Source organism: Lampris incognitus, chromosome 3 (assembly GCF_029633865.1).
Source record: "Lampris incognitus isolate fLamInc1 chromosome 3, fLamInc1.hap2, whole genome shotgun sequence".
Classification (NCBI taxonomy): Eukaryota; Metazoa; Chordata; class Actinopteri; order Lampriformes; family Lampridae; genus Lampris; species Lampris incognitus.
In genome coordinates this window covers 20,210,828-20,222,687 of record NC_079213.1, presented here as the reverse complement: position 1 = coordinate 20,222,687, position 11,860 = coordinate 20,210,828, and the positions used below count along the sequence as shown (strand labels likewise).

Sequence of the window (11,860 nt, the reverse complement as noted above, 5' to 3'; positions counted from 1 at the left end):
TCTGAATAACTGACAGAGAGCGAGCCAATGTGGACAGTGAGGAGGAGGAGGGGGGGAAACTGCGGAAGAAAACTGTCTCAGCCAGATAGTGAAAGTAAACAAATGTGACTGCTATTGGATGGGTTACTCAACTGTTAATGTTTAGAAATCATGTCAAAGACCATGCGTGGTTACAGAGATAACTCTCTCTCTCTCTCTCTCTCTCTCTCTCTCTCTCTCTCTCTCTCTCTCTCTCTCTCACATCATCGTCGTCATCATTAGCCGCTTCTCCGGGGTTGAGTCGCGGTGGCAGCAAGGTAAGTAGGGCACTCCAGACGTCCCTCTTCCCAGCAACGCCCTCCAGCTCCTCCTGGGGGGCCCAAAGGCGTTCTCGGGCCAGATTGGACATGTAGTCCATCCAGCGAGTTCTGGGTTTACCCCGGGGTCTCCTCCCAGTTGGACGTGCCCGGAAAACCACCAAAGGAAGGCGGCCAGGAGGCATCCTAATCAGATGCCCGAACCACCTCAACTGGCTCCGTTCGACGCGAAGGAGCATGTCCCTGAATTGACAGGTGAAGATGAGATGCCACCAAAACGGAGAGGGGAAAAAAATAATCTACATCCCCTCAAAACCCACCAAGCCGCCATGAGCCTCGGAGTTGTAAGTAACGGATTTCACTTTTGGTGTGATATCGCATAAGTTAGAGTGCCTTGTAAAAGTATTCAACCCCCCGCCCCCGAACTGTAATTGAAGTTTATTCCATGCTTTCATTGACTGTTCTCAGACAAACCGCGTACTCACAACAGTCACTGTCCACGCACCTGAATACGAGCCATCCCTGCCTAAACTTTTAGATGATAATCCCTCAAATGGTATGTGCATTTAACGTTGGGCATCTATCCATCTATTGACATTAAATATTTTTCAATGATTTTGTGAGGTGAGCACCTTAGCTAAGAGAAAACTGTGCACCCCAACTTATGTTGTGTTCTTTTTAAATATGCCTATGAAATCTTGTTTGTTCAGTGTTGTGCAATTTAAGACCAGAATATGGCCTATGCATAAATTTATGCAAAAATGTGGTGAAATGTCACTAAAATGTGTGAAACACAATAATCATCACTACAATTTGTGTCAATAACAGACAATAGCTATAATATAAATGAAACTAGCCATGCAGAGGGTGCAGTAAATGCAGGTAAACATATGGTTGCACTTTTTTCATTACTATTGACAATTGAATGGTTGCATTTGTAGAGGTGGATGGCAGATAAAGCACGCAGGAGAACATGGATGACTTAGCTTTAGGTTTACTGAACATCTTGCAGCGTGGATGGCTTCCAGTCTCTACTTCCTGTTTCCCTGTATGTCACTTCCTTTGGACGACGCAACACTTCTGGTGAAAAAAAATACTCAAAAGTTAGCAGTGACATCTAGTGGTTTAAATGAAAATACAACCAAAAAATAATACAAACGTCAGAAAACACATTTCCCCACTTTGTTAAAAAAATGAATTTCCCTTTGGGGTAAAAAAATTAATTTAGTAAACCTGCAACACAGGTAGCACATATAAATTGTTCCTTGTCTCTATGCAGTTCTGTGTAAGAAATAACAAACACAACCAAGAAAATAGCATTGTGTGTACATAACCAAGAGTGTTATTACTCATAGACTCTAGCCAACATTTTTTATATTATTCTGTTTAATAGACCGTCAACACAACCTAGGTGTGTTTCTACATTTAGAAAACTGAAAGGATATTTGTATGCAGTCTATCTTGAGACCCATAGTTAAGCAGTCACATAATCCTGCATCCAAGCAGGCTTCCATCTGACTCGTGGACAGTCTGGAGAGGATAGAAGAGTGGGTGCAGCAGGAGTGTTCTGTGGACTTGGAACTCGAGAGACATCAGGAGCTAGATGACAGGCATTCCATCTTAGACCATCCTCCAGTAGGTATGTGCATTGGGCCACCTTTTTCTTGATTTGTTGAGGTTTGCCAAACTTCAGGTGAGCCTTGGGCACATGGAAAGGTGTTTTCACTCGCATACTATCCCCCTCTTGAAAAGATGGAGTGCATGCACCTCGCTTGTGAACAGCGTATGACTTCATCTTGTTTTGATGGTGCGTGACCTTCCTTCGTACTTGCTCATCTGAGACACGGTCAGCACGTGAGGGCGGCAGAACACTCAATTTCGTACACATCCTCCGGCCATGCAGTAGTTGAAAGGGAGAAACACCAGTAGCTGCATGCGGTGTGGCACGATAAGTCATCGGGAAGGCAGTAATGGCAGGTTTCCATGGCTCAGACTGTGAGATTGCCATTTGCACACTGTTTCAGGACACAGTTGAAACACTCGATGGCGCCATTTGCAGCAGGGTAGTACACTGAGACTCTGTGGTGTGCAATGTCCCGTTCAGCCAAGAAAGTAGCAAAGTCAGCAGATACAAACTGAGGACCATTATCTGTTACTATGGCTTCAGGGTTGCCATGTCTGCTGAAGACAGTGGAGAGGAAGGACGTAACATCCTTTGTTATGACATTCGCAGAGAAACCGACCTCTGACCACACGCTGTGGTAGTCGACCAGGGTGATGGCATATCAACAGTCCCACGTAGCTGTCTCAAAAGGCCGATGATATCAATAACCAGCTTTTGCCATGGCCTATCTGGGAAAGGCTGGCTGAAGTGGAGCAGGACGAGGCATCGCAGTCTTGTCGTTAGACTGACAGGGCTCACATGACTGGATTTTAGAGTGGACCAGGGTATCCATCTTTGGCCACCAGTAGTACTCTCTCAGGCGTTGCCCTGTGCATACCACCCCTTGGTGCGTTTCATGTGCAAGGGCTAAAAGAGTAGTGTGTTATGAGACTGGCACAACCAGACGCATCTCTCGAAGCACCAGTGAGTCTGAGGACAGTAGACCACATCATAGTCATAGGTCAAGAGCCTGGCAGACCAGTGTGCAATTCGCATTCCAGCACGGCCTACACCTTTCGTGGTAAGCAGGGTTGCGAGGGCCTGATGATCAGTACGTAAGGTAAATCTACGACCCCACAAGTATGTGCGCCGCTTCTCAACCGCCCAGACACATCCCAGCACTTCTTTTTCTACAGTGGAGTATTTGCGTTCCACTGCGGTGAGGGTCCGGGAGGCAAAAGCCACCATGCGTTCTGTGCCATCAGGGTGAAGCCAGGTGAGCACAGCTCCTAAACTGTAATCTGAGGCATCGGTGGACACCACTGCTGGCAGGGATGGGTCGAAGAGGGCAAGGGTGGCACTGTTCACCAGGAGTGACTTCACTTTCTCAAAGCTTTTCTGTGCCTCAGCTGTCCAGTGAAAATCAGACTCTTTTCTGATGCATGCGTGCATCGGCTCTGATTCTGTCGCATAGTTCGGGATGAACTTTGAGTACCATGACAACAAGCCCAAAAAAGAGCACAGTGCAGCAACGTCTGTTGGAGCTGGGGCATTCAGAACAGCTTCAGTGTGTTCTTTGTTAGGCATGATGCCTTCGGAAGACACCACATGACCCAGGAAGCATAGACTCGACTGATTAAAGCAGCACTTTTCTTCATTCAGGAGTAAACCTGCCTCTTTCAGACGGTGGAGGACTTTCTTCAGACGAGCGTCATGCTCTTTGCTGTTGGCTCTGTAGATGATGATATCGTCGAGATAATTTTGCACTCCTGGCAGACCTTCCAGGATGGTAGCCATCATCTTTTGGAATGCAGATGGTACAGAGGAGAGGCCATACGGCACACGGCAGTAGCGAAAGAGACCATCATGGGTAATGAAAGCAGTGAGGTCCCAACTTTCCTCATATAGAGGCACCTGATGTTAGGCACTTGCCAGATCGATCGTTGAATACACTGCGGCTCCCCGCAGAGTGGACAGCAGCTCATCTTTGTGTGGGAGTGGATAGCAGTCTGTGATGACAGCCTTGTTTGGCTCCCGGAGAGCCACACACACAAATGCTTCCTTTCTTCTTCTGCGGAACTACGATAGGAGACACCCAGGCGGAAGCATCGATTTTCTCGATCACACCAGTGGCAAGGAGCCTGTTTGTCTCTTCTGTGACAGCACCTCTCACAGACAGGGGCAGTCGGTGCAGTTTTTGTCGGACTGGAGTTACAGATGCAGAAACCTTGACCCGGTGCACAAAGTTTTTAGCACAGCCGATGAGTGGAGAGGCGGGCGGGTGCATGACAGGGGCATCTGGAGCAGTAGCAAGAGGAGAAGGAGACATTACAGCAGTGCCTACTATGTGGATGTTCAGTGCTTTCATCAGATCCATACCCAGCAACAGCGTTCCATTCTCCACGATGAAGAAGACTGCTGACACGGTGATGTCATGTCTGGACACCGTAGCTGAAAGGCATCCCAACACAGGTATGTGTGTCTTGGAGTATGTGACCAACCGAACAGTAGGTGGCGCTAACTATGATTCACTGGAATACTCTTTAAGCACAGAGCTGGGCAGTGTTGACACTGAGGACCCTGTGTCAACAACTAGGTCCATGACATGGGCTGGTGAGTCTGATGGCTGGATTTTGACATTACATGCTATTTTATCAGCTGTGCGAACAGACCCTTGAATGCATAGAAAAGTCAGTTCCGGAACCTCCACTTCTCGCACTGGATGGGTGGGAGCAGAGCGACACACTCTGGCAAAATGTCCCTTCTTGTGGCAGGTTTTGCAGGTTGCTTTAGCAGCAGGGCATGAGGGTGCATTCGCTAGATGGCTGTCAGATCCACATCTGAAACATGTATGAGAGGACTGCGGTCGTAGCGGTAGGTACATGTGTAGACGGCTTATTCTGGTACCGTGGCCGACGTGATTTCTTTTGCACAGCTTGTACTTGTAAGTTGGGCTTTTCTCCAGCCATGCATTTAGCCTGTTCAGCTGCAGACTCCATCTGTGTGGCAGTTGTGATAGCCTTTTCTAGAGTGAGGTTAGGCTCTAGCGGCAGCCTTTCTCTAATGCACGCATTTGAGACGTTCTCAATAAGCTGCTCACACAATATCTCTGTCACGTATCTGGAAAGAACCCAAAAGCAGACGGGACAACCAGGTAAGGGAAGAAATCAAGTCTTTATTGAAGTGACCGATCTCAGGGGTAGAGCAGGAGTTGGCTCAGTGGCAGGTAGACTGGCAGGCAGAAGTCCATGAATGGCGACGTTCCAGCGAAGACTGGTCCACAGTGGAGGCTTTTTAAGGGTGATGGCGATTGCTTTGATGTCAAGGGAGAGAGGCGATTGCTTTGATGGTCAGCTGGTGTACCGGGGCGAAGGGGGGGGTCAGCAGGTGTCAAGGGCGATTGCTTTGATGTCAAGGGAGAGAGGGCGATTGCTTTGATGTCAAGGGAGAGGGGACAATTGCTTTGATGTCAAGGGAGAGAGGCTGTGACCAGCTGGTGTACCGGGGTGAAGGGGGGGTCAGCAGGTGTCAAGGGCGATTGCTTTGATGTCAAGGGAGAGAGGGCGATTGCTTTGATGTCAAGGGAGAGGGGGTGATTGCTTTGATGTCAAGGGAGAGAGGCTGTGACAGTACTCCCCCTCCGAGGGGCGCCACCGGGCAACCTACCAGGCCCATCAGGGTGCGTCCTGTGGAAGTTCCGGATGAGGTTCGCGTCCAGGACAAGGCGACGAGGGACCCAACACCTTTCCTCCGGGCCATATCCCTCCCAGTCAACGAGATACTGCAGGCCGCAACCGCGGCGACAAGAGTCCAGGAGACAACGAACAGTGTAAGCAAGATGATCATTGATCATACGATGAGGTGGGGGCGGGGGGGCCGGGGGAACTAGAGGGCTGGTAGAGACAGGTTTGAGGCAGGACACATGGAAGGAAGGGTGAACCCGGACAAATGGAGAATTGATAACAAAAAACTTAACTCCTCTTGATGGTTTCCCGACAACAGGAGGCGCACAGGCTCGATCTTAGAGGTTATCCGGGCCAGGAGACGTCCATGCATGGCATTAGCTTCAAGAGGCTGGTCCAGACTCACAGCGGCAAGACCTAACTGCTTCACAACACTTGCATCCAAAAAGCTTTCATCAGCTCCAGAGTCAATTAAAGCCAAAAGTTTAGTGGACTGACCTTTAAAACTGATGGTAGCTTGCAACTGGGTACGTGGACAAGGAGACAGAGGGCAGACAGTTGGGCTCACGAGGATCCTCCCCCTCCCTCGTGAGCCTGCTAGTTTTGACGGACGGTGAGGGCAGGAGGCGAGAAAGTGACCAGGCTGATGTAACCAGGTTAAAATTAATGTTTTTATTTTATTTTGTTTGAGTATGAAATATCACCAAATCCTGTCTGTGTGCTGTTATTTGTGTTTACTACATTTTATTTTATGTCATTATTTACTTTTATGTATGTTTTCCAACGACCGTCATATACATGTACTGTCGCTTTAAGAGAGAGGTTTTGTGGGTACACGGAAGAGGGAACGCGGGAGAGGCCATTTTTGTTTTGTGGGAGGAGTCTCAAGCAGCAATCGAGCCGAGCCACACGTATTTCTTACCGTAGGACAGTTTTGCTGGTTGAGGAGAACGTAACCTTGAGTATCCCTGTAAGAAGATACTGCAAGCTGTGGGATAAAATACTTGTTTATCCTTTCTTACATCGGAGTCCCGTGGACGGTTTCTACTTCTAACGCACACGAGTGAAGTCCGGGCAGTGGTTGAACTTCGACCCCCACGTCCGTAAGAAACACCGCTCCCGCTGGAGGACTGGACGTTTGTCGAAGGGTTTGAAACCAAAATAAATGGCAAGGTGGGCCAAATAGAGTCCTGTGTGTCCCCCCTCCTTCCTTGATCATGATGATGATGATGAGAGACTGAGGGCCCCCACAACACCTGGGGCCCCACCCAACTAGAACACAACGCAGAGCTAATGATGAGAGTGACGGGCATGCAGCAGGCTGACCAGCATAGAACAGCATAGGACTGCCCCCGTTACATTGGTGCCGTGGACTGCCCCCGTTACACTGACCACAATACAAGCAGCTGTTCTAAGTGATGCGGCGTTGACGCTCCTCCGGGTTGAGCCGGAAGCGGCCGAGTTGCATTGGCTCCGAAGCTGGGGAAGAGTCACGCCTCGGGCTTTCTCGGAGGACGTCAGCCTCAGTCGAGCGAGCTCAGCCCCCAGAGTTTGGAGGTGTGGCCCGTGGAAAATTGTGACCCGGAAAGCGGCGCGTCCTCTCTCTCCTCCGCTCCCGGAGACGGTTGTCCACACGAATGGCCAGGGTAACCAATTCCTCCAACCCTCCAGGCTCGGGATAGGAAACCAATTCGTCCTTTATGGATTCGCTTAGACCATTGGAAAACCCGGCCTGGAGGGACTCGTTGTTCCATCCGCTCTCCGCTGATAGCGTACGGAACTCAACTGAGTAGTCAGCAACGCTGCGGGAACCCTGACGGAGAGAGAACAGTCTTTTCGAAGCACCCTTTCCCCGCACGGGACGATTAAAAACCTGGCGAAAAGCAGTGGTGAACTCAGCGTAGGATGAGGAAGTGGAGGCCCGCATCTCCCACACCGCTGTAGCCCAATCCAGAGCGCTTCCCCGGAGAAGACCCATGATGTAAGCGACTTTGGCTCCATCCGTGGAATATGACTGGGGCTGCTGGTTAAACACAATCTCACACTGCATCAAAAAAGGGCGACAAAGTCCAAAATCTCCATCATACTTATTGGGCGGGGCAACCCATGGTTCCTTAGCCGAAGTTGATGGCGCTGAGGGTGGCGGAGCTGGAGGGGCGGGTCCCGGGCTAGCGGAGGCACTAAGTTGGGTCTGGATTCCGGAGATCTTTGAGCTGACTTCACGGAGGGCGTCAGCCATCCCCTGTAGCACCTGGCTGTGCTGGCCGAGGACCGATTCCTGGTTGGCTACAGCCTTGCAGACCGTGGCCAGGTCTGTGGTGGAATGGTCTGCTGGGTCCATAGTGGCTGGAACGTACTGTCACGTATCTGGAAAGAACCCAAAAGCAGACGGGACAACCAGGTAAGGGAAGAAATCAAGTCTTTATTGAAGTGACCGATCTCAGGGGTAGAGCAGGAGTTGGCTCAGTGGCAGGTAGACTGGCAGGCAGAAGTCCATGAATGGCGACGTTCCAGCGAAGACTGGTCCACAGTGGAGGCTTTTTAAGGGTAATGGCGATTGCTTTGATGTCAAGGGAGAGAGGTGATTGCTTTGATGGCCAGCTGGTGTACCGGGGTGAAGGGGGGGGGGTCAGCAGGTGTCAAGGGCGATTGCTTTCATGTCAAGGGAGAGAGGGTGATTGCTTTGATGTCAAGGGAGAGAGGCTGTGACCAGCTGGTGTACCGGGGTGAAGGGGGGGGGTCAGCAGGTGTCAAGGGCTATTGCTTTGATGTCAAGGGAGAGGGGGCGATTGCTTTGATGTCAAGGGAGAGAGGCTGTGACAATCTCATCACTTTTGTCTCCGAAGTCACACGATGAAGCAAGCTCTCGTAAAACAGCCACATACTGAATAACAGTCTCACGTGGGCCTTGAACTCGTTTTCTGAATGTGTGGCGTTCCACTACCACATTAGCCATAGGAATGAAATGTGCTTGTAGCGCAGCAACAGCAGAATCATAATCTGTATTCGGCAGCGAGTAAAAGATCCTCTGACCTTCGGTTCCAAGGCAATGAAGCAGGACAGCTCTTTTTCTTGCAGCGGGCCACACATTCCCTGTTGCATTTATGACCAGGAGATAGGTATCAAACATTCGCATCCAGGTCTTGAACTGGATAACAGGTTTCCCAGGACAAGGCAGAAATGGGGCAGGACTGGGTACATTTACAGCCATCTTTGCAAAAAAAAAAACAGTCAGTTATACCCGTAGTATAGCAAGTGGGTTACCTCGTCGCCAATTTGTAGAGGTGGATGACATATAAAGCACGCAGGAGAACATGGATGACTTTTAGCTTAAGATTTAATGAGCATCTTGCAGCATGGACGGCTTCCAGTCTCTACTTCCTGTTTCCCTGAATGTCACTTCCTTTGTACCACACAACAACGCTTCTGGTAAAAACAATACTCAAAAGTTAGCAGTGACATCTAGTGGTTTAAATGAAAATACAACCAAATAATAATACAAGCATTAGAAGACACAACAGCATTAGACAACAACAATAATAATAATAATAATTTTATTCATATAGCACTTTTCTAAAACAATGCCACAAAGTGCTTCACAAAAAATAAAACCTGAAAGATGTCATATCTATTGTCCATTTTGATCTCTTTTAGACAGAAGGATAACCTCATTCACCATAGCAATGCATCTTGCAACAAAGAGTCATATGCTAATGTTTACATTTTCTTCTTGAATACCACACCTATGCTTGAATACCACCGAGCAAATAATTTAATGTCCAGCATTTTTTTTCCTTATCCCAATTTGTTAGACCTCCATTAATTCCATAATTCAATCGGAAAAGCCGATGCTGCTGGCAATAGAAAGAATGCAGGCAGACGTAGCCAATTCTATTGAACGCCTGGTCCAGGCTATTCAACAGAATCATCCTGGTCCAGCATCCATGACAACACAGCCACAGAGGCCATTGAGAGGCCCTGCAAAACAGTGCAGGAGCTGGAAGAGTTAAAATTTCAATTTAAGGGCCCAGAAAAAAAAAGGATGGTATGTTTATATGCCATTTACTTTAAAGACCCACTGTGCTGTTTAAGATGACACTTGCTTTTTAATATTTATCTTCATATCTTGCATAGACCCAGTTTTTGAGCTTGATGGGAGGCAGCAGCATTGGGGACACTGTGAGGAGAATCCTCTGGAAACTTGCGACCAATGACGCCTGGTCAAATTACAGCCTGAAAGGCCTAAAAGGACAGCGGCCCTTCATGGGGACAGCACTCCACCATACTGCTTTAAGTAAACTTTTCAAATCCCCTTCCTCTTACTTATTCATGCTACGGTTTTATAAAGCAAATAATACCATGTCTGTGCACATACACTGCTGCAATTTTTCCTTTTTTTAAACATGTAATTTAATCATTATTTCACATGCATGAATTACCTAGCATTTTAATCAATTAGATTTCATAAAGTGTTGTCCTTTACATTGTATAGACTTATTAGAGAATTTAGCATTTATTAAATACTTGCTTTTTTCTTTCTAGGAGCTTGTGCTGCATAGTTTCCAAGAGTCAGTGAGAAGGAAATGGAGGCATGTATAAGGGATACCCTTACGCATGCCCTTCACCGTGCCAAGGTGGTCCCGATACCTGTATGTTTTGCACTTTGATGCCATTCTTAAATTCATAGTACCTGCTCACTTATATCAAACAAGCCAAGGTAGCGTAGCACTTTATGGCACCAAAGGAGGACATGCAAAACATTAGTGTAACCAATTACTTTTTTTTTACCTTTCACTTTTTCCCTTGAATGAACCTTTGCTTCTGTCACTTATGATTTATGGACACTTATTCATAGTTTAACCAGGGAAAATCTCTTTTTGTCATATCAATATCCACACTTGACATGGCAACACATTTGGTTAATATGCTAAGTTCCCTCATAGTGAGTACTTACACAGTAATTCAAAGCAATTAAAAATTAACTGAAGTGATTGGCAAATATCGTTATATTGTTGTAGGCAGGGCGGCACAGTGGCACAGTGGTTAGCACGATCGCGTTACAGCAAGAAGGTCCTGGGTTCGAGCCCTGGGTTGTCCAACCTTGGGAGTCATGCCGGGTCGTCCTCTGTGTGAAGTTTGCATGTTCTCCCCATGTCTGCGTGGGTTTCCCCTGGATGCTCCGGTTTCCTCCCACAGTCCAAAGACATGAAGGTAAGGTGAATCGGCCATACTAAATTGTCCCTAGGTGTGAATGTTGAATGTGTGTGTGTGTGTGTGTGTGTGTGTGTGTGTGGACCCTATGATGGACTGGCGGCCTGTCCAGGGTGTCTCCCTGCCTGCCGCCCAATGACTACTGGGATAAGCTCCAGCGTCCCCATGACCCCGAGAGCAGGATAAGCGGCTTGGATAATGGATGGATAATGGATGTTGTAGGCAGCGGAAGAAAAACCTGGGGTACCTCGTGAAGCTGAAGACTGACTGAGCTCTCTCTCTCTCTCTCTCTCTCTCTCTCTCTCTCTCTCTCTCTCTCTCTCTCACTCCCCCACCCATTCCTATGCTCAATAAAAGAATTTATGAGAACTGAAATGCTGACAATGTCTTGCTTTAGACATGAATATTTTATGGTGTAAACATGTTTTGATGGTATTTCAAGAAACCAATTTTTAGGTCCCCGAAAGGTTCTGCAAACATTCCTACAAACATTCCTACAATGTTGCTACTAGTTCTGCAAACATTCTGGGAATGTGATGGAAGGACTTAAATAGGACCAAAAAAAAAAAACATTATTGGTTGGTCCCCTAAAGGTTCCTGTAATGTCACTAAAGGTTATGCAAACTTTAGGGGAACATAGTGTAGAGACCTAGAGGGAGCGTCCTATAATAATGATCCCCTAAACATTCCCAGAACATCCCGAATGTTCCTTGAAAGTCCCCTATTTAAATGTCCCCCTACCTTTTAAAGAACTCCACATTGTGACTGTCCGAGAACATTCTCATTACGCTACAAGGCGACGACGTGCTTTACACCAGTGACCGCTCTCAGAACAATCTGGCGACGTACAATTTCTAGTTGGGTTCTAAACTGGTGAGTAAATTACACCATGTTGTGGCAATTATTTAATCCCACTCTGACATTAAATGAGGAGCGAGACAAAAATCTCTTACAGTATTGTTATTTTTTAATATGTTCATGAACAGACACACAAAGCATACTTGTGCGTGTCCCGATCTCAGTGCCCACTCCTTTTATGCCTTGCAGCCCAAACATGCTTTTTGTCA

At 47.6% G+C, this 11,860-nt stretch overlaps 1 long non-coding RNA gene across 1 annotated transcript; it reads left to right on the top strand.

The window, feature by feature from the left end:
• Positions 1 to 275: 275 nt before the first annotated feature.
• LOC130110738 (uncharacterized) lies at positions 276 to 11,084 on the top strand. Its single transcript, XR_008810057.1, has 3 exons — positions 276 to 640; positions 9,717 to 9,876; positions 10,125 to 11,084. It is a non-coding gene; the product is annotated as an uncharacterized LOC130110738 (long non-coding RNA).
• Positions 11,085 to 11,860: the final 776 nt, after the last annotated feature.